The following is a 26,134-nucleotide window of genomic DNA, read 5'->3' as shown; positions in this document are numbered from 1 at the left end:
TCCGACATTTAATGGTCAGTAGTTCCAGGTTTGGTGTGCAGGAGCGTGAAAGAGGAACGATGCTTGCATTGTTGCACCAGCAGTTGTTCACCATCAGAAGCACTCCACCTCCTCTTGACTTCCCCGACTGTTCTGTCCATGTGGTAAACCAAGAAAAACTCGGCCGGCTGGATGGCGTGGCCCCTGAGTTCAGCAATGTCTCGGTGAAGCAGAGAAGGTTGCAGTCCCGAATGTCCCTCTGTAACTTGACCCTGAGGTCATCGAGCTTGTTCTCTAGTAACTGGACGTTGGCTAACAGGATACTAGGTAAGGGAGCGCGGTGTGCGCATGCCCTCAGCCTGTTCCTGACAACGGCTCGTTTCCCTCGCAGACACTGGTACACGTCGTGTCCTTGTTCTCCCTCAGGATCTCGCTCGGCCAGTAGACCAATAGATACACCAGTACACCAATAGATATAAGAGTGTCTTTGTCAGATCTAATGATGTCCACCTTGTGTAGATGGAACTGTAACTAATTAAAAAAGTGTATAAAATAAACAAAAAAAGAGAAAACATAACCGACCTCACCGGCACCATCTTGAACTTGAATTTGAGACCCTACTGCAATCTGCTGTGAGATCAAGGTAGAACCGATTGAAACAGATCCTTTTTTCTGATACATATGAATATGATGACCTCAAGTCATCACTGATTTATTCTTTCACATGAATATGATGACCTCAAGTCATCACTGATTTATTCTGTTACATATGAATATGATGACCTCAAGTCATCACTGATTTATTCTTTCACATAAATATGATGACCTCAAGTCACCACTGATTTATTCTTTTACATATGAATATGTTGACCTCAATTCATCACCTAAATCAAAATCAGACTTTTGAATGCTGTTCAAATGTAATTACTAAGGGATCTGTTCTTTTAAATGTGTTGATTTTAACTAAATGTTAATGTGATTAATGAATGAGAAAAAGCTCTGCTTTCTAAATAAATTCAGTCATATATATTATGTGCTTACAGCTGTCATTTTTATAATGTTATATTTGATTATCTATCAAATTAATTTCATATAATGACATCAGTAATCTGGAAGACTTAAATGTTTTCCAACTCTTGTGCAGTACATTGTAACATCTTGGAATCCAGAATTCCGGATGGATAAGAGGAGATCTATCAGTTAACAAACTCTGTTACTTCTGTATTTAAAGGGCACCAAGTGACCAAGAGCACACAATGAAAGGTATGATTTAGTTTCATTTATTGTAATTAAAAAAAAATTATTTCCACAGTGTATACCTTGCTCATGTTTGGGGGGGGTTGGTTGCTTCCACATAAGCTACATGAGAAATAACTTATTTCACACCATGTTGTAATAAACATATCTTTGCAATGTTATCAGATCTGCAGTTTCCATTGATATTGTTAATGAAAACCAACATGGTTGCCAAATGTGTCATTTTTTTCATTATTATTAATCTACATAGATCCGGCATTAAGGTGTCTCCAAAACAAGCGCCCAACATTCACATTCGAAAGTGTGGGCCCATATGACATTCAAGTGAACAGTTTGAACACCTTAATGACGGACAACCAGGTTTCTGATGAGGTAACCATTATAGTGAGAAATGAAAATTCTTACGCTTATTTTCTGTGACTTATTTCTTGTGAACTTATTTGGTGTATTGTTATCTACATTTTTGTAAAGTATAACTTGGTAATGGAATGTAAAACAAATGAAAGTCAACATCTCAGCAATTAAGTTTTTTTTTTGTTTTGTTTTGTTCTTTTGGCCCTCTCTTGAAATGTCAGTCACAACAATGGCCCCCAGACAATTTGAGTTTGAGACCCCCTGTTCTACAATTTAGCCTTCAAACATGTTCTGGATGTTTTCCCAAATATTTTTACAACATTTATTTGCTGACCAGGTTTCAACAACATTAAAGAAAATGAAAAATGTCTGTTAATAAACTTTTCACAACAACATTTCATAACATTTAATTGATTTTTCTATTTTTTTAATGTCACATTTGTCTTTGAAACATTCAGGTCATGAATTCCATATGTGATATCCACAGTAAGGTATGTGTAATTTTATCAGCAATATCTTGAAGTGTACACATAAAAAATGATGATGATGATGATGATAATAATAACAATTTAAAATAAAATATTAGTTAATGATACAGACAATAATGTAATATTTAGTGCAGTCACGCATACTTACAGTATTTCTTCAACTCTATTGAAATGGAAAACAATATTTTGTTGATCTACTCTAAACCAGGTGCGCCATGTGTTTGTGCACATCAATTGTCAGGTGCTCACAAAAATACTGGATGGCTCTAAAAGGGCAAAGAACATGTACTTTCTTAAGGTATGTCAGTGATTTTTTTAGGTACTATATTATTGAATAGCTTTTCAACATCAGCGATCTTAAATAAAGCATTTTGATTGTCATATGCTAGTGTTTTTTTCTGTTGTTTCTTTGAATCTACAGAATAATGTTTTGGAAAGGGCCAAAGAGGTGTTTGGTGTGTATCTGGAGAATGGTAATCAATGGACCTTTTTTGTGAGTCAAACCTTTTTAAGGATAAAACATGTTCGTATGCAGAATCTATTTTATTCTTGACTAAAACCTTTACATATTACCATCTTAAGGATCGCTCATTTTGAAGCAATATGTAATGTGCAACATTATTTGTTTATTTAAGCCCAACACATTTCTAAACTTTCAAGGTAAAATGCAAAAGAGGAAAAAAGATTATTACACGGTCAAATGATAAATGAAATATTTGACATTATTATAAGCTGTATCACACATGAATCCTATTTTTTTTATTAAATGTTCCTAGTAATAAAAGGTACGCAGTTTAGCCCAACACTTAACTTAAAACTTTAAGGCAAGGGTCTTTAAACTTGGTCTTGGAGGGCCACTGTTCTGCAGAGTTTTGCTCCAAGCAGCTCACACCTGCTTAAAAATGTTTACCTAGCGAGACCTTAATTGTCAGGATCCCATGTGTTTAGTTAGGGTTGTTGAATGGTATTAAAAATAAAGTCCATCGTCGGCAACACCAGAGCTCCAAAAATATCAAAAGTTTATTGTTATTAAAAACTCCTAGCGTCATAGCTATTTGATATGAAGCAGAGCATTTTTTCATATTTTTGGAGCTCTGGTGTTGCCTACTTTGGACTTTTTCATTATATATTTTCGGTCGAGCAGCCAATTTAGATGGATGTGCGTATTTTTTGATATTTTTTGACATTGAATGGTATTGCAATAATTGTCTTATGGTTATTATAACTTCAGATATTTCTCTTATTGCATTGCAATGTTGACAGAAGGTGCATCGCCCATTTTAACTCACTCGGAGAGACGGAGTGGCAATGCCAAGCAATCGCTGAACACCGGTAGTAATTATTAATTAATTTGTTTACAATTGTGATATCAGTGGTCTAACAGGTTAAAGGTCTACTTTATGTGTCAATTTATGTATAATGGTAGTACCTGCTAGTAGAACTCTATTACATAATGTAGTCTTTATCCATCTGACCCAATTTCTAACCAATACGTCCCATTCACAAATCACACAGTATACAGTTTCACTGCTGCACAATTAGTTCCTGTGACAAGCACAAGTACTCCTCACTGTAGCTTAAGCTACATCTTTGTTATTAGGACACAAACAATGTTTATAGAGGTTTAATCTGACATGAATATGACTAAACAATGACAAAATGTGAATTTGTTGATTACAGTGCATTTGCAACCTCAAGGGGAGTTAAAGGAGAGTGGGACCTCAAAACCACAAAACACGGTTTGCAAACCGATTCGGTGTCATGTGGTATCCACACACTTGCAGTAAGTTACCAAGCATAGATCATTGTGTGCATGTGTTTCACCAACTGAATTTTAACTTATTATACATAATCTTTACTTGTGCATGGTTATGTTAAAGTTCCAACATTTGTTAGATTTTGTATTAAGTGACATATCTATTGCTGTATCATGCTTGTATTATTTTAATACTTTTGTCTTCCATTAAGTTTGCCACTGAATTTATATGAAATAATAAATAATGAATAAAATAAAAAAAAATATATAAAAAAAATAATATGAAAATAATTTATATGAAAAATTTCATATTTTGATCAGAAAATGTTTTATCACATTTCATCATAAACATGTAAACTTCTCATGGGGAAATCCATGCTATTTGTGCAAATATGCTTGGTTCAAAAAACCGCTTTCTCTTCGTCCAAGAAGCCTGAGACTTGCAGAATCGTATTTTGAGAGGGTTAGAAACTCATTCTTGACGGACGCTTTGCCACGAGTGCAGATGTTATTCTTTTGATTATTTATGACTTTCCAACGCATTTTCATTCACTTTATGCAGTTTTTATGAAATTATGAATATGAAAATTAAAAAGTTTGAAATAACTATGAAATTTATATGAAAAATTTCATATTTTGATCAGAAAATGTTTTGTTATATCATATTTCATCATAAACATGTAAAATTCTCATGGGGAAATCCATGCTATTTGTGCAAATATGCTTGGTTCAAAAAACCGCTTTCTCTTCGTCCAAGAAGCCTGAGACTTGCAGAATCGCGTTTTGAGAGAGTTTGAAGCTCATTCTTGACAGCACGTAGGAAGCTTTGCCACATAAGTGCTGTTGTTATACTTTTGATTATTTATGACTTTCCAACCCATTTTCATTCACTTTTTGCAGTTTTTATGAAATTATGATTATGAATATGAAAATTAATATGTTCGAAATAACTATAATCTTTATATGAAAAATGAAATATTTTGATCAGAAAATGTTTTGTTATATCATATTTCATTATAAACATGTAAATTTCTCATGGGAAAATCCATGCTATTTGTGCAAATACGCTTGGTTCAAAAACCGCTTTCTCTTCGTCCAAAGAAGTCTGAGACTTGCAGAATCGCATTTTCAGTGCGTTAGAAACTCATTCTTGACAGGACTTAGGAAGCTTTGGCAAATATCTGTTGTTCTTTTGCTTTTGATTATTTATGATTTTCCAACCCATTTTCATTCACTTTTTGCAGTTTTTATAAAATTATGATTATGAATATGAAAATTAATATATTTAAATAATTATTATATTTACTGGAAAAATGTAATATTTTGCTCAGAAAATGTTTTGTTATATCATAACTCATCATAAACATGTAAAATTCTCATGGGGAAATGCATGCTGTTTGTGCAAATACGCTTGGTTCGAAAAACCGCTTTCCGTTCGTCCAAGAAGCCTGAGACTTGCAGAATCGCATTTTTGGAAACTCATTCTTGACAGCACGTGGGAAGCTTTGGCACATGAGTGCTGTTGTTATACTTTTGATTATTTATAACTTTCCAACCCATTTCCATTCACTTTTTCCAGTTTTTATGAAATTATGATTATGAATATGAAAAATTTTATTTTTGAAATAATTATTTAATTTACAGTAAAAATGTCATATTTTGATCAGAAAATGTTTTGTTATATCATAACTCACCATAAACAGGTAAAATTCTCATGGGGAAATGCATGCTATTTGTGCAAATTCGCTTGGTTCAAAAAAACGCTTTCTCTTCGTCCAAAGAAGCCTGAGACTTGCAGAATCGCGTTTTCAGACCGTTAGAAACTCATTCTTGACAGCACGTGGAAAGCTTTGCAACAAGAGTGCTGTTGTTATACTTTTGATTATTTATGACTTTGCAGCCCATTTCCATTCACTTTTTCCAGTTTTTTTTAAATTATGATTATGAATATAAAAATTAATATTTTTTTAATAATTATTATATTTACAGGAAAAATGTCATATTTTGAGTTGAAAATGTTATATCAAAAATTGTTTTATCAAAACTCACCATAAACATGTAAAATTCTTATGGGGAAATGCATGCTGTTTGTGCAAATACGCTTGGTTCGAAAAACCGTTTTCTCTTCGTCCTAGAAGCCTGAGACTTGCAGAATCCCGTTTTCAGTGCGTTAGAAACTCATTCTTGACAGCACGTAGGAAGCTTTGCCAAACGTGTTGTTCTTTTACTTTTGATTATTTATGACTTTCCACCCCATTTCCATTCACTTTTTGCAGTTTTTATGAAATTATGAATATGAAAATTAATATGTTCGAAATAACTATAATCTTTATATGAAAAATGAAATATTTTGATCAGAAAATGTTTTGTTATATCATATAATTCATAATAAACATGTAAACTTCTCATTGGGAAATGCATGCTATTTGTGCAAATACGCTTGGTTCGAAAAACCGCTTTCTCTTCGTCCAAGAAGCCTGAGACTTGCAGAATCGCGTTTTGAGCGCGTTAGAAACTCATTCTTGACAGCACGTAGGAAGCTTTGGCACATGAGTGCTGTTGTCATACTTTTGATTAATTATGACTCTCCAACCCATTTCCATTCACTTTTTGCAGTTTTTATGAAATTATGATTATGAATATGAAAAATAATATTTTTGAAATAATAATTTTTTTTTACAGGAAAAATGTCATTTTTTGATCAGAAAATGTTTTGTTATATCATAACTCACCATCAACATGTAAAATTCTCATGGGGAAATGCATGCTATTTGTGCAAATACGCTTGGTTCAAAAAACAACTTTCTCGTCGTCCTAGAAGCCTGAGACTTGCAGAATTGCGTATTGAGCGCGTTAGAAGCTCATTCTTGACAGCACACTTAGGAAGCTTTGTCACATGAGTGCTGCTGTTATACTTTTGATTAATTATGACTTTCCAACCCATTTCCATTCACTTTTTGCAGTTTTTATGAAATTATGATTATCAATATGAAAATGTAAATATTTGAAATAATTATCTTTATATGAAAAATTTCATTTTTTGATCAGAAAATGTTTTGTTTTTTATATTTCATCATAAACATGTAAACTTCTCATGGGGAAATGCATGCTATTTGTGGAAATACGCTTGGTTCGAAAAACCGCTTTCTCTTCGTTCCAAGAAACCTGAGACTTGCAGAATCGCGTTTTCAGAGCGTTAGAAACTCATTCTTGACAGCACGTAGGAAGCTTTCCCACATGTGTGCTGTTGTTATACTTTTAAATATTTATAACTTTCCAACCCATTTCCATTCACTTTTTGCAGTTTTTATGAAATTATGATTATGATCACCATAAACATGTAAAATTCTTATGGGGAAATGCATGCTATTTGTGCAAATACGCTTGGTTCGAAAAACCGCTTTCTCTTCGTCCTAGAAGCCTGAGACTTGCAGAATCGCGTTTTCAGTGCGTTAGAAGCTCATTCTTGACAGCACACGTAGGAAGCTTTGCCAAATATGTGTTGTTCTTTTACTTTTGATTATTTATGACTCACTTTTTGCAGTTTTTATAAAATTATGAATATGAAAATTAATATGTTCGAAATAACTATAATCTTTATATGAAAAATGAAATATTTTGATCAGAAAATGTTTTGTTATATCATATTTCATCATAAACATGTAAACTTCTCATGGGAAAATCCATGCTATTTGTGCAAATACGCTTGGTTCGAAAAACCGCTTTCTCTTCGTCCTAGAAGCCTAGAAGCTTTGCCACATGTGTGCTGTTGTTATACTTTTGATTATTTATAACTTTCCAACCCATTTCCATTCACTTTTTGCAGTTTTTATGAAATTATGATTATGAATATGAAAATTAATATATGAAATTATACATAATTCCATTATGTATAAAGAAATTCATATTTGACCAATTTTTTTCATATTCATATGAAAAAAATTAATATTTTTGCCAAACATGGTTATCATGAATCTGTTTTCGTTCCCTAATATGAGATATATATATATATATATATATATATATATATATATATATATATATATATTTTTTTTTTTATTAAACTTTCTTTCGGCTTCTCCCGTTAGGGGTCGCCACAGCGGATCCTCCGCACGTTTGATTTGGCACATGTTTTACGCTGGATGCCCTTCCTAACGCAACCCTCCCCAATTTATCCGGGCTGGGACCGGCACTAAGAGTGGCTGGGGATGGTTCCCTGACCGGGAATCGAACCCGGGTCGCAGCGGTGGGAGCGCTGCATCTTAACCACTAGACCACCAGGGGTTTTTTGAGCAAAACTTAAAATTTATATACAGAATATATCTTACTCCAGTACGCCTCCACAAAATGTACCCAAATGTATCTCAGATGTGTTTTAAATGTAAATCTGAAATAGGAACGTTGATGCATTTATTTTGGGACTGTAAGAACATTCAACCTTTTTGGCATGTGGTACATGATATGGTTCAGAAAATGCTGGCTAGAAAATTTACTTTGTCTCCAACTATTTATTTACTAAACTGCAAAACATTATTGGATTTCTCTACTGACATAGTCTATATTAAATATCATTACTTATTTGGCAAAGAAATGCATACTTATTCTATGGTCATCACCACAGTTGCCAACTTTAAAGATGTGTTTAGCACAAATGGCTAATCTTCTCCCTTTGGAAAAACTTACGTATGACTTAAATCCGATGTATTCTGGCGGATATGGGCCCCTTTGTGGGATTTACTTACTCTACAGGCAAGGCCCTAGCCCTGATTTATGTTTTTCTTTTTTTGTGTTTTTTGTTTTGTTTATTCATTTGTAATTGTTTCCCTCATGTTTGATTTTCTCTTTGCCTTTCATGGTCACTTTCTCGTATTAGCAATATATTGTTGTTATTAATATGTTTGAGTGTATGCTGTGTGTGTTGACTGATCAGCTCTGTTGTTGTTTTGTTTTAGTGAGAAATGAATAAAAATATAATTAAAAAAAAAGAAAAAAAGAATCAAGCCAGTTGAAACCAAATAAATCAATAAATAAATACATACCAAAAAAATTTGATTGTTAAAACAAATGACTTTTCATATTCATTAGCATCATTTAACTAAAAACTAATAAATGTGCAAAAATTCAAAGAAAATCCTGACATGACAAATCAAGTTTTTACAAGTTATTGTGAAAATATGAATGTTCATATTCATATTTATAATTTCACAAAAAAGAAAATCGTTAAAAGTGCAATGTGAACGAAAAAGATTTCATGATTTTACATAAGTATGATTTTTCTTATATAATTATGAAAGTAATTGGTAAAATATAAATTTTCATATTGAAAGGAATAATTTCATGGAAAACTGTAAAAAAAAAGTGTCAAAATTCAATTAAAAAACGTGATATGACAAATCAAATTTTCAGTTTTTTCAAGATAATGTGAAATTATGAATTTTTATATTCATAAGCATCATTTAACTAAAAACCGTTGAAAGTGCAAAAAAAATTCAACTCAAAACTTGATGACAAACAATGGTTTGAAAAAAGTATTCTTTTTAAAAAAAATTTTTTATTAAAATATCACAAATCAATTTCATAACCATAATTTCATCCCAAAAAAATCTTTAACATTTTCATAAAAATACGTTATTGTGAAAATATGAATTTTCATATTCATAAGCATTATTTAACTAAAAACCGTTAAAAGTGCAAAAATTAAACGCAAAATGTGATAAATAATGGTTTAAAAAATATATTTTTAATACAAAATTGATTGTTTTTATTAAAATATTAAATTTCATGTTCATACTCATAATTTCATAAAAAAATATGTTAACCTTTATCATAAAAAATATGATTTATTGTAAAAATATGACTTTTTATATACATTAGCATAATTTCATTAAAAACTATTTAAAAAGTGCAATGGTGACATGAAAAAAAAAAATGAAATTTTCATATTCAAAATAATTTCATGATAAAATTTTAAAAAGTGCAACAATTCAATAGAAAAAGTGAAATGACAAATCAAGTATTTACAAGTTAAATTTAAAATGATGACTATAAATTCATTAACATAATTTCTTTAAAAAACATTAAAAAGTGCAAAAATTCATCACAACAACTGATATTATTTATCGAAAATAAAAGTGAAATAATTCAATAAAAAAACATGACAAATCAAGGGTTAGTCGTGAAATCGTGAAAAATATGACTTTTCATATCTGTTAGTGTTAAGACGGTTCTCACACTGCTTTGCACACATTCCTTTGTCTGTTCAGTGTCTATAGAATATTTACGATGTTAGTATGTAAGGTATACAGGGAGTCTTTATCTGGTCTCACACATCTCCGCCTAGTATATCCTCTTGTCTAAAGAGGAAACAACTTTAGGTCAGCTTTCTCTCCAATGTGTGTATATATAAGTGTCTGCTGCCTGCAATAAACCGAAGAAGAACATTTGCTGTGTGCTGTGCTAAGCCTTTTCACCTCTATGTGCATGAACGTGGTGGTAAGGCTGCGGGGATTCTAGCCCGTGAACACGGTGACAGATATCGCCCTGTTGTGTATCTTTCCAAATCTTTAGACAACATAGCACAAGGGTTGCCCTCGTGCTTGCGTGCAGTGTCTGCTGCGGCTCTGATGGTCTGGGATGCTGAGAAAACAGTGCTGTCACAACCTTTGATACTGTACACCTCACATCAGGTAACAGCTATTTTACACAACCTCAACACACAAGATATGACAGCACCACGTAGATCTGGTTATGAAACCATGCTCTTGGCAACGGAAAACGTAACTATTAAGCTTCTTCTCAGCCGCATTTAGCTGTAGTAGTGCTGTGTGATCTGCTAGACTTTATTAACTTAGATGGTTTTGACGACGCACGCAATTGCCTTAAACACATTGAACAAGAGGCCTCTTGTAGGCCCGATCTTTTAAATACGGCCTGGACGAGGGGGATTGCCTATATGAAGATGGATCGTGTTCAAACCCTCTGATGTGTATTTATGTGGATATGCGGTTGTAAGATTACCTGATAAAATAGTTTAAGCTAAATAATTAGCATACACATTTGCACAAGCTGCAAAGTTGGTGGCACTTACAAGAGCATGTCAGTTGTCTGAAGGTAAAGTAGCTAATATATACACTGATTCTAAGTATGCTTATGGTGTTGTGCATGATTTTGCCGAAACATGGAAGCAAAGACACTTTAAAACAGCTGATGGAAAGCAAATAGCACATTTTAATCTCATAGGCGACCTCCTAAATGCTGTTCAACTCCCTGCCAAAGTGGCGATAGTTAAGGTTAAAGGACATGCCGCAGGTGAATAAGAGGAAATTAGGGAAAAAAACTGTAGATTTGGACATACAAATCCTGAGATCCAATGATGTCACATATCTCCAATATACCAGATATTGACCTAAAAAATACTTCAGAGTCAGCCTACTGAGGAGGACATAAAGTATTGGGCTTCAAACTATGTAAATTAGATGCTGCTGGTATCATTAGACATGTAGATGGAAAAATTGCTCTGCCTAAACTAGCTTTAATAGTGTTGGTGCAGCATTACCATGGGATGTTACACATTAGCATAGCTAAAGTCATACAGGCAATAATTTATCATTAGATTCATCATTAGACTTCCGGTTTGGGAACGCTGTGCGCATCTAGCTGCCGCTCCATGCTGGGTTATTGTTTTGTTTTGTTTGCCTGCTGCGTTAATTCACGTTTCGGAATTAGTGTTTGGATTACTTCCCGATCTGAGGAATTTCCATACGTATGGATGTTAGCAGCCTTTCAGTGTGTTGGAGAGTTTTTGGGAGTTATCTTTTGCCTTTCGGCGTGCTGGAGAACTCGTGTTGGAGAGTTGTTGTTTTTTTTTTTTGTGGCAAGAAAAGTTTAAACATTTAAAAGTTTAAAGTTCCTGGCATTTACTACTCTATCTCTGGCTATTTTTGGCTTCAACACTCAAATGGAAATCGTATACAGGCCCTGCGAGCTAGTGGCTCTAAACGGGCACTGGCGCCTCGACCCCGCGACGTATAACCATTGCCGCTCATCTGGTATCCTTCATCGCCCAAGATATATACATCGCTCTTCCAGAAGGAGATATGTCCTTCATCAGTCATCATCATCTGCGATCCCCTCTAGCTGGTCCAGTAGCAGGGCTATGAAACAGTCGGCGCGTTCTCATAATCGACATCGCTCCCTTGTCAACATTAATATGACTGACTCTGTGATTAAGAATACCCCTACTGTCAATGGAACAAATAAACACTGTGCCCTTCTAAATTGTCGATCTATCTCAGATAAAGGCACCTATATGAATGAGCTAATAGTTGACAATAAATTTGACATGTTACCAGATGATTTTATCCAGCTGAATCTGCTTCCCCCTATTGGATATCGACATATGTCAGAACCACTTACAACTGTTAAAGGGGGTGGTCTTGCTGTAATTTTTCGTGCGTCTTTAACTGTCTCTAAACTGGTTTTTCACAATACCACGACATTTGAGTACATGGTTATGAAGCTTGGTATCATCCCGTTGTACTTATATTAATTTCAGACCACCTAAACAACAAAGTGACTTTTTCTCAGAACTCAGTGAATTACTAACCCACGCATGTGCTGTGTCGTCCCAAGTTATTCTTCTTGGTGATTTCAACATTTATATTGATACTGCTTGCTCCACTGCTACTCAGCTAAATGTTGTCTTTGACTGTTTTGACCTCATTCAGCATGTTAATTTTCCAACTCATATCATGGTCACACGCTTGATCTTGTTTGTACATCTGGTCTGAATAATATCTCTGTTGACAGTTTAGCTACCCCTCTTTCTGACCATAGACTCATCTCCTTTGATTTTACATCCATCTGTCCAGTCAACCACATCAAAAATCTAACCATACGTTATCGTCATTTAAATACTGTTGACAATAGCTCCTTTTGTGATTCTGTTGCCTCCTCTGCTCTTTCTGATGTGCTAAATTTAAACTGCCCATCTATGATTTATGACAAGTATTGCTGTACTGTTGAAATATTGTTGGATGAGTTTGCCCCAACTAAGATTAGGTCTGTTCCTATGTCCCATTCCTCCGCGTGGTTCAATGCAGAACTTCGAGGTTTGAATGTAAAATGTAGACAACATGAACATCTGTTCAGGAAAACTGGTTCAACTGGCCATTTTCTTATACACGCTGAATGCCTTCAGCAATACAAACTGGCCTTAAATACAGCCCGCTCTTCCCATATCTCCAGCATCATTAACAAAGCAAGCAATAGGCCCAAAATATTATTTAGCACAATTAATAAACTGACTCAAGCACCAAAGCACAGCCTTAGTGACTCTGAATCCATGGTTATGTGCTGCTCTTTCTTGAACCATTTCCAGGGTAAGCTAGATACTCTGTATGCGACATTTGGTGAGGAACCAACTACCGATGAGCATATGAAACCTCAATCTAATAATTCTATGACAACGCTAGCCCTAACCAATTCCTCTTTAATCACTGAGTTAATTAAAAAATCTAACTCTCCATCATGCACTCTTGATCCTGCACCTACTTTCCTGCTAAAAGACTGTACATTGGCAATTTCTGCCCCCATCTCCCACCTCATTAATATGTAATTTATCTCCTCTACTGTACCTGTGTCACTTAAGACTGCTGCTGTTACTCCCATACTCAAAAAGACTAATCTGGACCCAGCAGACTTATCCAACTACCGCCCTATTTCCAACCTGCCATTTGTATCGAAAATCATGAAAAATGCTGTGGCCTCTCAGCTGCAGTCATTCCTAGCTGGTAACAACCTCTTAGATATTTTTCAATCTGGATTCCGACCAACAGCATAGCACGGAGAGGTTGTTAATGATCTTTTACTCATTGGAGACTCAGGTAGTCTCACTATACTTCTGTTATTAGACCTCAGCTCTGCCTTTGATACTGTCTGTCATAAGATCTTACTTTCCCGCTTAGCGGAATTTGGCATATCAGGCTCTGCACTATCCTGGTTTTCCTCTTATCTCACAGGCAGGCAATATCAACATCTCCATACACAATTCCAAATCTCCTACTGTCCTACTTAAACAGGGTGTCCCACAGGGCTCTGTTCTTGGCCCACTACTATTCATTCTGTACATTCAGCCACTTGGCAACATCATTCGTAGACATGGTTTTAGTTATCATTGTTATGCTGATGATATTCAGTTATATACTGCTTGTCAACCAGATTCTGTTAATGTAAAATCCTCACTCTCCTCTTGTGTTAGCGAGTTAAAACAATGGCTACACTCAAATTTTCTTAGCCTGAATCTGGGTAAAACCGACATTCTGATAACGGGTCCCCCATCTCTAATAAAAAAACAACTCTGTGGACTTTAGTCTTGATCTTTTCCCCTCAGCTACTGTTAGAAATTTAGGTATTATATTTGACCCCTCACTATCCTTTGATGCCCATATTCGCAGCCTTTATAAAACTTCTTTTTTTATCTGCAACGCATTGTCAAACTGCGACCTTTTATCTGCAGAAATGATGCAGAAACATTAGTGCATGCTCTGATTACGTCCCGTCTCGACTACTGCAATTCACTCTTCTCTGGTCTATCAGCTCACTCAATCTCACATTTACAGTACATACAAAACTCGGCTGCCAGAATGTTAACCTCCAATAAAAAATCTGCCCACATTACCCCTATATTATTTGATCTTCACCGGCTTCCAGTCTCATCTAGCATAAAATATAAAATCATACTGCTCACTTATAAGGCACTAAATGCTTACCCCCCCCCCCTATCTTTCCGATCTTCTCTCATCCTATGTTCCTTCACGATCACTCCGGTCTTTAAATTCTGAACTTCTATGGGTTCCTAGATACCGTCTATTCTCTGCGGGTGGCAGATACTTTTCTGTCATTTCTCCAATACTATGGAACTCCCTACCAACTGCACTCAGAACCATCACCACTTTGACTGAATTTAAATCAAGACTTAAGACCCACCTTTTCAACCTCCACTATCAGTCAATGCATATGTGTTAGGAGTCCTTAATTTTTCTAAAATGTGGTGTATGTTTCATGTACTATGTAGTGTTCTATCTCTTGTCCTGTATGTATGTGTCTGTGTTGTCTCTGCTATTAACTCATGCAGCTGCATGTGTTCCTTCGTCCTGGGCAAATGTCCGCCGAATATGTTTATATGTGTATGTTCATTATATTTCATCTGTCTTGAAATATTGAAATATTGTACCTTGTAAAGCGTCCTTGAGCTTGGGAAAGCCGCTATATAAATTAAACGTATTATTATTATTATTATTATTATTATTATTATTATTATTATTATTATTATAATAAACTCATTAAACTGTCTTGCTGACGTAGCTAAAACAACCAAGCTAGTGTTAGATTCATGTGTGACCAAAACTAACGTACATTGACCTGTACAACATACATGCATTACTTTTCCTGAAGCCCCATTCCAACACCTACAGATAGATTTTACACATTTGCCACCTGTAGGAAATTTGAGATTCCTGTTGGTTATAGTTGACAGATTCAGTAAGTGGCCAGAAGCATTTGCATGCGTGACAGAAAACGCTAAAACAGTTGTAAAAATATTAATGAAAGAGAAATTTATTAAAATTATTAAAATATTACATTTCATATTCATAATTATAACAATAGTTTAAAACAAATCTGACTTTCCTATATTAAAAAAAATAGTTTTTATTAAAATATTAAATTTCATATTCATAACCATAATTTCTTTCCCGTGGGCTCACCACCTGCAGGAGGGACCGTAAGGGACCGGTGCTGAGAGGATTGGGCAGCAGTCGAAGGCGGGGGCCTTGACAGCCCGATCCCTGGACACAGAGAAGTGTCTGAGGAATCTGATTAGACTGCTGCCCCCGCGACCCGAATTACGGATGAGAGGGAGAAGAATGAAATGAAAAAATAACCATAATTTCTTTTAAAAAAAAAAGTTTGCATTTTCATAAAAATGAGTTATTGTGAAAATATGAATTTGTATAGCATCATTTCATTAAAGGCCATTAAAAAGTGCAATACGTAAACAAAAAACTTTCACGACAAACCATGGTTTGACATAATTATGACATTTTACATCAATATGCAATTAAATATTAAAATATAAATTTTCATATACAGAAGCATATTTTCATGGAAAACCATTATTAAAGCAATAGGTGAACGAAAAATTTTTCATGATAAACATGTTTGGCAAAAATATGACTTTTTTCATATCAATATGAAATAAATTGGTCAAATATGATTTTTTTTTTTATACATAATGGAATAATTTAAAGACAAATCAAGTTTTTAAAATTTATTGATAGAAAAATATGACTTTTATATTTCATAGCATCATTTACTAAAAAACATTAAAATGCAAATATTCTACGCAAAAAGTGATATGACAACATATAATTGTCATTATGAACATGTTAATTTTCATATTCAGAAGCATATGTTCACGGAAAACCGTTAAAAATTTTTCATTAAGAAACTAAACTAAGAAACTAAAAAGTGACCATACAAATTATATTTTGACAAAAAAATGACATTTTCATTAAAAATGTGATAGTTATTGTCAAAATATGAATTTTCATATTTATAAGCATCATTTAATTAAAAACGGTAAAAAGTGCAATATACATGCAAAAAAACTTACATTAACAACCATGGTCTGAGAAAATATAACTTAAAAAAAAACTAAAAAAATTAAAAAATTAATTTGTACAATTATAAATTGTCATATTCATCAGAATAATTTCATGACAAACTATTAAAAAGTGCAAAAATTCAAGGAAAACGTGAAATGAAAAGTTTTTACAAGTTATTGTGAAAATTTTAAAGTTCATATTCATAAGCACAATTTCACAAACAAATCGTTAAAAGTGCAATAAGTGAACAAAAAAGATTTAATGATAAACCGTTTTGACATTATCTCTGTTCTCATATAAATATGAAATGAATTGGTAAAATATACATTTTCATTTTGAATGGATCAATTTAATGAAAAACTGAAAAAAAGTGCAAAGATTTAATGAAAAACGTGACATGACAACAATTTTTTACAAGATTTTGTGAAATTATGACTTCATATTCATAAGCATCATTTAACCCAGCCATTAGGGGGGCACAAGCCAGTGTACTCTTAGTGCCGGTCCCAAGCCCGGGTAAATGGGGAGGGTTGCGTTAGGAAGGGCATCCAGCGTAAAACATGTGCCAAATCAAATATGCGGATCACAAATGAGAATTTCATACCGGATCGGTCGAGGCCCGGGTTAACAACGACCGCCACAGGTATCGTTAGCCGACAGGGTACCGGTGGAAATTGGGCTACTGTTGGCCGAAGGAGGAGAAGGAGAGGAGGAAGGCGTCTACAGAGACGGCAGGAAAAGGAGCAGTGTAGGAGAGTAGAGGTTCGGGTTGGTACTTTAAATGTTGGTACTATGACGGGTAAAGGGAGAGAGATAGCTGATATGATGGAGAGGAGAAAGGTAGATGTGTTGTGTGTTCAGGAGACCAAGTGGAAAGGGAGTAAGGCCAGGAACATTGGAGGTGGGTTTAAACTGTTTTATCATGGTGTGGATGGGAAGAGAAATGGTGTAGGGGTGATTCTGAAGGAAGCGTACAGTAAGAGTGTAGTGGAGGTGAAGAGAGTTTCTGATAGGGTGATGATCGTGAAGGTGGAAGTTGAAGGGATGATGATAAATGTCATCAGTGCCTATGCTCCACAAGTTGGCTGTGAGATGGAGGAGAAAGAAAGATTCTGGAGTGAATTAGATGAAGTGGTAGATGGTGTACCTAGGAAAGAACGATTGGTGATTGGGGCAGACTTTAATGGGCATGTAGGTGAAGGGAACAGAGGTGATGAGGAGGTGATGGGTAGGTATGGTTTTAAGGAGAGGAATGTGGAAGGGCAGATGGTGGTAGATTTTGCTAAAAGGATGGAAATGGCAGTGGTGAACACGTATTTTAAGAAGAAGGAGGATCATAGGGTGACGTATAAGAGTGGAGGAAGGTGCACACAGGTGGATTATCTTCTGTGTAGGAGATGCAACCTGAAGGAGATTGGAGACTGTAAGGTGTTGGCGGGGGACAGTGTAGCTAGACAGCATCGGATGGTGGTCTGTAGGATGGTTTTGGAGGCGAAGAAGAAGAGGAGGAAAGTAAGGTTTGAAAGAAGAATAAGATGGTGGAAACTGAAGGAGGAAGAGTGTAGTGTGAGGTTCAGGGAAGAGGTCAGACAGGGGCTCGGTGGTGGTGAAGAGGTGCCGGATGATTGGGCAACTACTGCAGGAGTGATGAGGGAGGCAGCTAGAAAAGTACTTGGTGTGACATCTGGAAATAGAAAGCAAGACAAGGAGACGTGGTGGTGGAATGAGGAAGTGCAGGAGAGCATTAGGGGGAAGAGGTTGGCAAAACAGAAGTGGGATCGACAGAGTGATGAGAAAAGTAGGCAGGAGTACAAGGAGATGCGGCAGCAGGTTAAAAGGGATGTGGCGAAAGCCAAGGAAAAGGCATATGAGGAACTGTATAAGAGGTTGGACACTAAGGAAGGAGAAAAGGATTTATACCGATTGGCCAAGCAGAGGGACCGAGCTGGGAAGGATGTACTGCAAGTTAGAGCAATAAAGGATGGAGAGGGAAATGTGTTGACTAGTGAGGAGAGTGTGTTGAGAAGATGGAGGGAGTATTTTGAGCAGCTGATGAATGAGGAAAATCAGAGAGAGAGAAGGTTGGAGGATGTGGAGTTAGTGAAGCAGGATGTAGATAGGATTAGTAAGGAGGAAGTGAGAGCAGCGATTAAGAGGATGAAGAATGGAAAGTCGGTTGGACCAGATGACATACCGGTAGAAGCGTGGAGATGTTTAGGAGAGATGGCAGTGGAGTTTTTAACCAGATTGTTTAACAGGATTCTGGAAGGGGAGAGGATGCCTGAGGAATGGAGAAGGAGTGTGCTGGTACCGATCTTTAAGCATAAGGGAGATGTGCAGACCTGCAGTAACTACAGGGGAATTAAGTTGATCAGTCACACCATGAAGTTATGGGAAAGAGTAGTGGAAGCCAGGTTGAGAGAAGAGGTGACCATCTGTGAGCAACAGTATGGTTTCATGCCGAGGAAGAGCACCACAGATGCCTTATTTGCTTTAAGGATGTTGATGGAGAAGTATAGAGAAGGACAGAAGGAGCTGCATTGTGTATTTGTGGATTTAGAGAAAGCGTACGACAGGGTGCCGAGAGAGGAGTTGTGGTATTGTATGAGGAAGTCAGGTGTGTCAGAGAAGTATGTGAGGGTGGTGCAGGACATGTATGAGGACAGTGTGACGGCAGTAAAGTGTGCAGTAGGTACGACAGACTGGTTCAGGGTGAAGGTTGGACTGCATCAAGGATCGGCCCTGAGCCCTTTCCTGTTTGCAGTGGTGATGGACAGGTTGACGGACGAGGTCAGACAGGAGTCTCCCTGGACTATGATGTTTGCAGATGATATTGTGATTTGTGGTGAGAGTAGAGAGCAGGTTGAGAAGAGCCTGGAGAGGTGGAGATATGCGCTGGAGAGAAGGGGAATGAAAGTCAGTAGGAGTAAGACAGAGTACATGTGTGTGAATGAGAGGGAGGGCAGTGGAGTGATGCGGTTGCAGGGAGAAGAGGTGGAGAAGGTGGAGGAGTTCAGGTACCTGGGGTCAACAGTGCAAAGTAATGGAGAGTGTGTTAGGGAAGTAAAGAAAAGAGTGCAGGCAGGGTGGAGTGGGTGGAGAAGAGTGACAGGAGTGATTTGTGATAGAAGAGTATCTGCAAGAATGAAAGGGAAAGTTTATAGGACTGTGGTGAGACCTGCGATGTTGTATGGATTAGAGACAGTGGCATTGAGTAAAAGACAGGAGGTGGAGCTGGAGGTAGCAGAGCTGAAGATGTTGAGGTTTTCGTTGGGAGTGACGAGGATGGACAAGATTAGAAATGAGTTTATTAGAGGGACAGCACATGTAGGATGTTTTGGTGACAAGGTGAGGGAGGCGAGATTGAGATGGTTTGGACATGTGCAGAGAAGGGACATGAATTATATTGGTAGAAAAATGCTGAAGATGGAGCCACCAGGTAGGAGGAAAAGAGGAAGGCCAAGGAGGAGGTTCATGGATGTGGTGAGGGAAGACATGCAGGTAGTTGGTGTAAAAGAGGCAGATATAGAGGACAGGGTGGTATGGAGACGGATGATCCGCTGTGGCGACCCCTAATGGGAGCAGCCGAAAGAAGAAGAAGAAGAAGATATTCATAAGCATCATTTAACTAAAAAGCATTAAAAAGTGCAAATGTTCATCGCAAAAACTTTTATGACAATGGTTTGAAACAAATCTGACTTTGTTTTATAAAAAAATATATTGTTTTTATTGAAATATTACCATAATTTCATAAAAAACGTTAACTTTTTCATAAAAAAATGTTATTGTAAAAAATATGAATTTTTTTATTCATAAGCATAATTTCATTAAAAACCATTAAAAAGTTCAATACATAAACGAAAAACGTTCACATGACAAACCATGGGTTAACAAAATTATGACGTTTTAAATAAATATGAAATTAATTAGTAAAATATATATTTTCATACAGAAGCATATTTTCATAGAAACCATGTTTGGCAAAAATATAAGTATTTTCATATGAATATGAAAAAAATTGGTAAAATATATTTTTTATTTACAAAGGATAAAATTTTATGAAAAACTGTTTAAAAAGTAAAATAATTCAATAAAATAACATGATATGACAAATCAAGTTTGTAAAATTAATTGTGAAAAATATGACTTTTCATTAGCATCATTTAACTAAAAACCATTAAAAGTTCAAAGCTTCAACACAGAGGAGAAACAATGGTTTAAAAATGATTTTTTTAATAAAAGATATTATTTTTATTAAAATACATAATTTCCAAATCATAATCATAATTTCATAAAAAACACGTTAACCTTTACCATAAAAATATGAGTAATTGTGAAAATATAAATCATATGATCATGGAAAACCTTTAAAAAAGTGCCATAAGTGAATGAAAAACAAAAATTTTACATTTTGACAAAAATGTGACTTTTTCATAAACAATGTGATAGTTATTGTGAAAATATGAATTAAACCATTAAAAAGTGCAAAATGTAAGCGAGAAACTTACATGAAAAAACATGGTTTGAGAAAAATAAAATTTTCTGATCAAAATGACATTTTTTTCTATAAATATTTTAGTTATTTCAAACATAATTTTTATTTTCATAATCTTAATTTAATAAAAAACTATTGAAAACTGCAAAAAGTGAATGAAAATGGGTTGGAAAGTCATAATTAACATATTTGGCAAAGCCTTCTACGTGCTGTCTAGAATTTTCTAACGCGCTCAAAATGCGATTCTGCAAGTCTCAGGCTTCTAGGATGAAGTGAAAGCGGTTGTAGTATCTTAAATGTATAGTATCTTAAATGTGTAATATCAAAAGGCCTAAATTCATATTATTCTGCAATGGTGACATTCCTGGAGAGGCCAAAGTTAATTACTGAACCGCCTGGACAGATGGTTCTCTGTAAACAAAAGTGTAGGAGTGGACTTTAAATGTTATCTTAAGACTGGTGAGAGATACGCGCTCTCACCAGTGTTGAGATAATGTTCTTAAAACAAATATGGAATGTGGTCCAGGATGTATATCTTCTTGGGAGGCGACCTCTTACCCGTTCGCCATATACTTCGAGGTACAGGAAAACGGGATGCGCTTTATGTTTTATGATCTGGGAATGTGAGCCCTGGAAACATCTGGACACTTCAGTCAGGGCAAAGGCAGGCTTCTCTTTACGTTCAACATTATTGCACAGTAAGCTCATATGCATCTCATTTACATTAAGAGGTGGACCCAGGAAACGGGCAAGCATTTAATGTGTGTGTAAGCATGGATCTGGAGTCAGACTTTGAATCAGAGCGTGCTGACTCCAGGCTTGACCGGAAGGCCTGTAAAGATGCTATATTTCTGTGCTGAATAGTTTCTTTCGGCTTCTCCCGTTAGGGGTCGCCACAGCGGATCCTCCGCACGTTTGATTTGGCATATGTTTTACGCTGGATGCCCTTCCTTACGCAACCCTCCCCAATTTATCCGGGCTTGGGACCGGCACTGAGAGTGGCTGGGGATGGTTCCCTGACCGGGAATCGAACCCGGGTCGCAGCGGTGAGAGCGCTGCATCTTAACCACTAGACCACCAGGGGACCTATATTTCTGTGCTGAATAAAAATCATTATTTACACGAAATACGGTGTCTAAGGAGAGTCCTTCCAGCCGACAACTACACCTCACCAAGACGACAAATATACAACACGGTTTTTCGAACCAAGCGTATTTGCACAAATAGCATTCATTTCCCCATGAGAATTTTACATGTTTATGAAGAAAAATGATAAAACAAAACATTTTCTGATTAAAATATGACATTTTTCATATAAATATTATAGTTATTTAAAACATTCATTTTCATTTTCATAATCATAATTTCATAAAAAATACGTTAACCTATGTGAGAATTATTTTATATCTTTTATATATTTTTGCATTCCTAGACTGTTGCCTTTTGGTATGTGCTGTTCTGCACATACACCCTAGACAGTTCTTCTTTTGCGCCGTTCCTCTATTCGCACCCACACTGACCTCCCTCTCACCTTTTATCTGTGATATATATTCGTGTGTGACACAATAAAGCTTTGGAACTTCTCTCTGAAAGCTGACTCGTGTGTTTCACTTAAACTTACCCAAGAACTTGCAGGAGAGCAGAGATCGAGAGGAAAGGCTGAATTCAGGGAATCTGTCCAGGCGACAGAGGAAAGAGATAGCTCCTTACAACCTAATAATAATAATTCATAATCTCATAACATAAGTGAGAAAATATAAATCATATGATCTTGGCTGGGGATGGTTCCCTGACCGGGGATCGAACCCGGGTCGCAGCGGTGAAAGCGCTGCGTCTTAACCACTAGACCACCAGGGGACCTTATTTTGTTTTTTTTATTAATTTGTAAAATTTACATTTTCATATTTATCCAAATAATTTCACTTAAAAACGTAATATGACAAATGAAGTTTTTACAAGTCAGTATGAAAATATTACTTTTCATACTCATAAGCATCATTTAACTAAAACCGTTGGAAGTGCAAAAATTCAAAAGTGCAAAACGTGATGCATAAAATATGTTGAAAACTACATAAATTGAATGAAAATGGTTTAGAAAATCATAATTGATCAAAAGTATAAAAACAGCACATATTTATCAAAGCCTTCTACGTGCTGTCAAGAATGAGCTTCTAACGCTCTCAAAACGCGATTTTGCAAGTCTCAGGCTTCTTGGACGAAGAGAAAGCGGTTTTTCGAACCAAGCGTATTTCCACAAACTGCATGCATTTCCCCATAAGAAGTTTACATGTTTATGGTGAGATCTAATATAACAAACCATTTTCTGATCAAAATATTAATTTTTTTATATAAATATTATAGTTATTTCAAACGTTAATTTTCATATTCATAATCATAATTTCATAAAAACTGTTGAAAACTGCAATACGTGAATGAAAATAGGTTTAAAAGTCATAATTTATCAGAAGTATAACAACAGCATAAACAGGTTTTTACAGCATGAACTTGGCCATGATACATTTACATGTTTATGATGAGATATGACAAATAATTTTCTGACTGAAATCTGACATTGTTTATATAAATATTTTAGTTATTGCAAAAAATATATTTTGCATTAGATATTGCAACAAAAAATTATGATTAGGTATGCGATAACAAACATAAACAGACAGGATACTTTATGCTTAGACAAAAAAAATGAAGTTTTAATTAAAAAAAACATTTTTTTTTATTCATTAGCAAATACATTTTTCAGATAACATTAATATACAAATCATATTCTGATAAAAATATGACTTGTTCATTAAAAAGGTGATAATATTGTGAAAATATTAATGTTCATATTTATAAGCATGATTTAATGAAAAACCGTTAAAAAGTGCAATATGTAATAGACTTGAAATATGAAAAACTTACATGAAATGTGACAAATCAAGTTTTTAAAATCTATTGTGAAAAATGTCTTCATATTCATAAGCATTATTTAAAAACAAAGCGTTGAAAGTGCAGAAATTCAACGCAAAACGTGATATGACACACAATAATTGGAAAATAATCACTTTTTTTATGAAATATGTATTGTTTTATGACAATATAACATTTCCTATTCATAATCATAATTTCATATAAAAAAATACATTAACCGAATAATAATAATTCATAATCTCATAATAATATGAGTAAGTGAGAAAATATAAATCATATGATCTTGGAAAACCTTTAAAAAAGTGCTATAAGTAAATTAAAAACAAAATAGTGACCATACATACGTTTTTACTTTTTCATTAAAAATATGATTGTTATTGTAAAAATATGAATTTTCATATTCATAAGCATCTTTTAATAAAAAACCGTTAAAAGTGCAATATGTAAGCTAAAAACATGATAAACCATGGGTTGAGCGAAAATTACCATTATTTATTAAAAATCTTTCTTTCGGCTTCTACCATTAGGGGTCGCCACAGCGGATCATCCGTGTTTGTGATCCGCATGTTCGATTTGGCACGTTTTTACGCTGGATGCTCTTCCTAACGCAAACGTAATGGCTGGGTACCTTTATTTATAAAAAAATATTAAATTAGTTGGTAAATTATTAATTCTCCTATTTATAAGAATTATTTAATGAAAAACTGTTAAAAAGTGCAAAATTCAATGGAAAACCTGAAATGACAAATCAAGTTTTTACAACTTATTTTCATAAGCATCATTTCACAAAAAAATCGTTAAAAGTGCAATTGGTGAACGAAAAAGTTTTCATTACAACCTATGTTTTGACATAAATATGACTTTTCTCATATAAATATGAAATTAATTTGTAATATATGAATTTTTCATATTTAAAGGAATAATTTCATGGAAAAAAAGGCAAAAAAGTGCAGAAATTCAATGAAAACGTGATATGACAATTCAAGTTCCTACAAGTTATTGTGAAAATATGACATCAAATGCATAAGCATTATTTAACTAAAAAACGTTGAAAGTGCAAAACGTCATGGCAAACAATGGTTTGAACAAAATATGACTTTCTTTTATATAAAAAAAGGTTTTTATTAAAATATTACATTTCATATTCATAACCATAATTTCATCAAAGAAACCGTTAACTGTTTCATAAAAATTAGTTATTGTAAATATATGAATTTTCATATTTATAAGCATCATTTAACTAAAAACTGTTAAAAGAGCAAAAGATCAATCCAAAATGTGATGACAAACAATGGTTGTCATATTCATAATCATAATTTTTATAAAAATATAAAAATATAATTATATATTATTCTAATAATTATATCTCATTATTTATATTGCAAATATATTTTTCATAAAAATATAATTTCATAATTTCATAAAAACCTTTAATCATAAAAAATATGAATTATATTCAAAATATGATTTTTATATACATTAACATAATTTCATTAAAAACTATAAAAAAGTGCAGTAAGTGCACAAAAAGGTGACATGACAAAATATGATGTTTTTAAAAAATTGTTATTGTAAAAAATATTAATATTCATAAGCTTAATCAATTTAAAAATCATTAAAAAGTGCAATACGTAAATAAAAAAAACCTTAACATGACAAACCATGGTTTGGCAAACATTACATTTTACATAAATATGCAAATAATTAGTGAAAAATATTTTAATATACAGAAGCATATTTTCATGGAAACCGTGGAAAAAGTGCTATAAGTGAATAAAAATGGTTTTATAATAACCATGTTTGGCAAAAATATGACTTTTTTTATATGAATATCAAATAAATTGGTAAAATATGATTTTTTTAATATACAAAGGAATTATTTAATGAAAAACTGTTTAAAAAGTGAAATAATTTAACAAAGAAATGTCATATGACAAATCAACTTTTTAAAATCGATTGTGAAAAATATGACTTCATATTCATTAGCATCATTTAACTAAAAACCATTAAAAGTGCAATAAATCAATCAATGCTAAATGTGATATGGTAAACATTGGTTTGAAAATAATGCTTTTTTTCATAAAAGATGGATCGTTTTATTAAAATATATCATTTTCCATTCATAATCATAACTTCATAAAACACATTAACCTTTACCATAAAAATATGAGTAATTGTAAAAATATAAATCATATGATCATGTAAAACCTTT

General features: G+C 34.3%; 1 long non-coding RNA gene across 1 annotated transcript in view; it reads right to left on the bottom strand.

The window, feature by feature from the left end:
• Nucleotides 1-12,369: 12,369 nt before the first annotated feature.
• Nucleotides 12,370-26,134, bottom strand: part of LOC310734795 — an 81,303-nt gene continuing 67,538 nt past the window's right edge. Inside the window, exon 3 of the long non-coding RNA XR_014536137.1 lies at nucleotides 12,370-12,632. This is a non-coding gene — a long non-coding RNA (uncharacterized lncRNA). The remainder of the gene's footprint in view (nucleotides 12,633-26,134) is intronic.

This window comes from Silurus aristotelis, assembly GCF_946808225.1.
Source record: "Silurus aristotelis genome assembly, chromosome: 12".
In the NCBI taxonomy this organism is placed as follows: domain Eukaryota; kingdom Metazoa; phylum Chordata; class Actinopteri; order Siluriformes; family Siluridae; genus Silurus; species Silurus aristotelis.
Note: the sequence above shows the minus strand (reverse complement) of the source record. Positions and strands in the feature narration are given on the sequence as shown.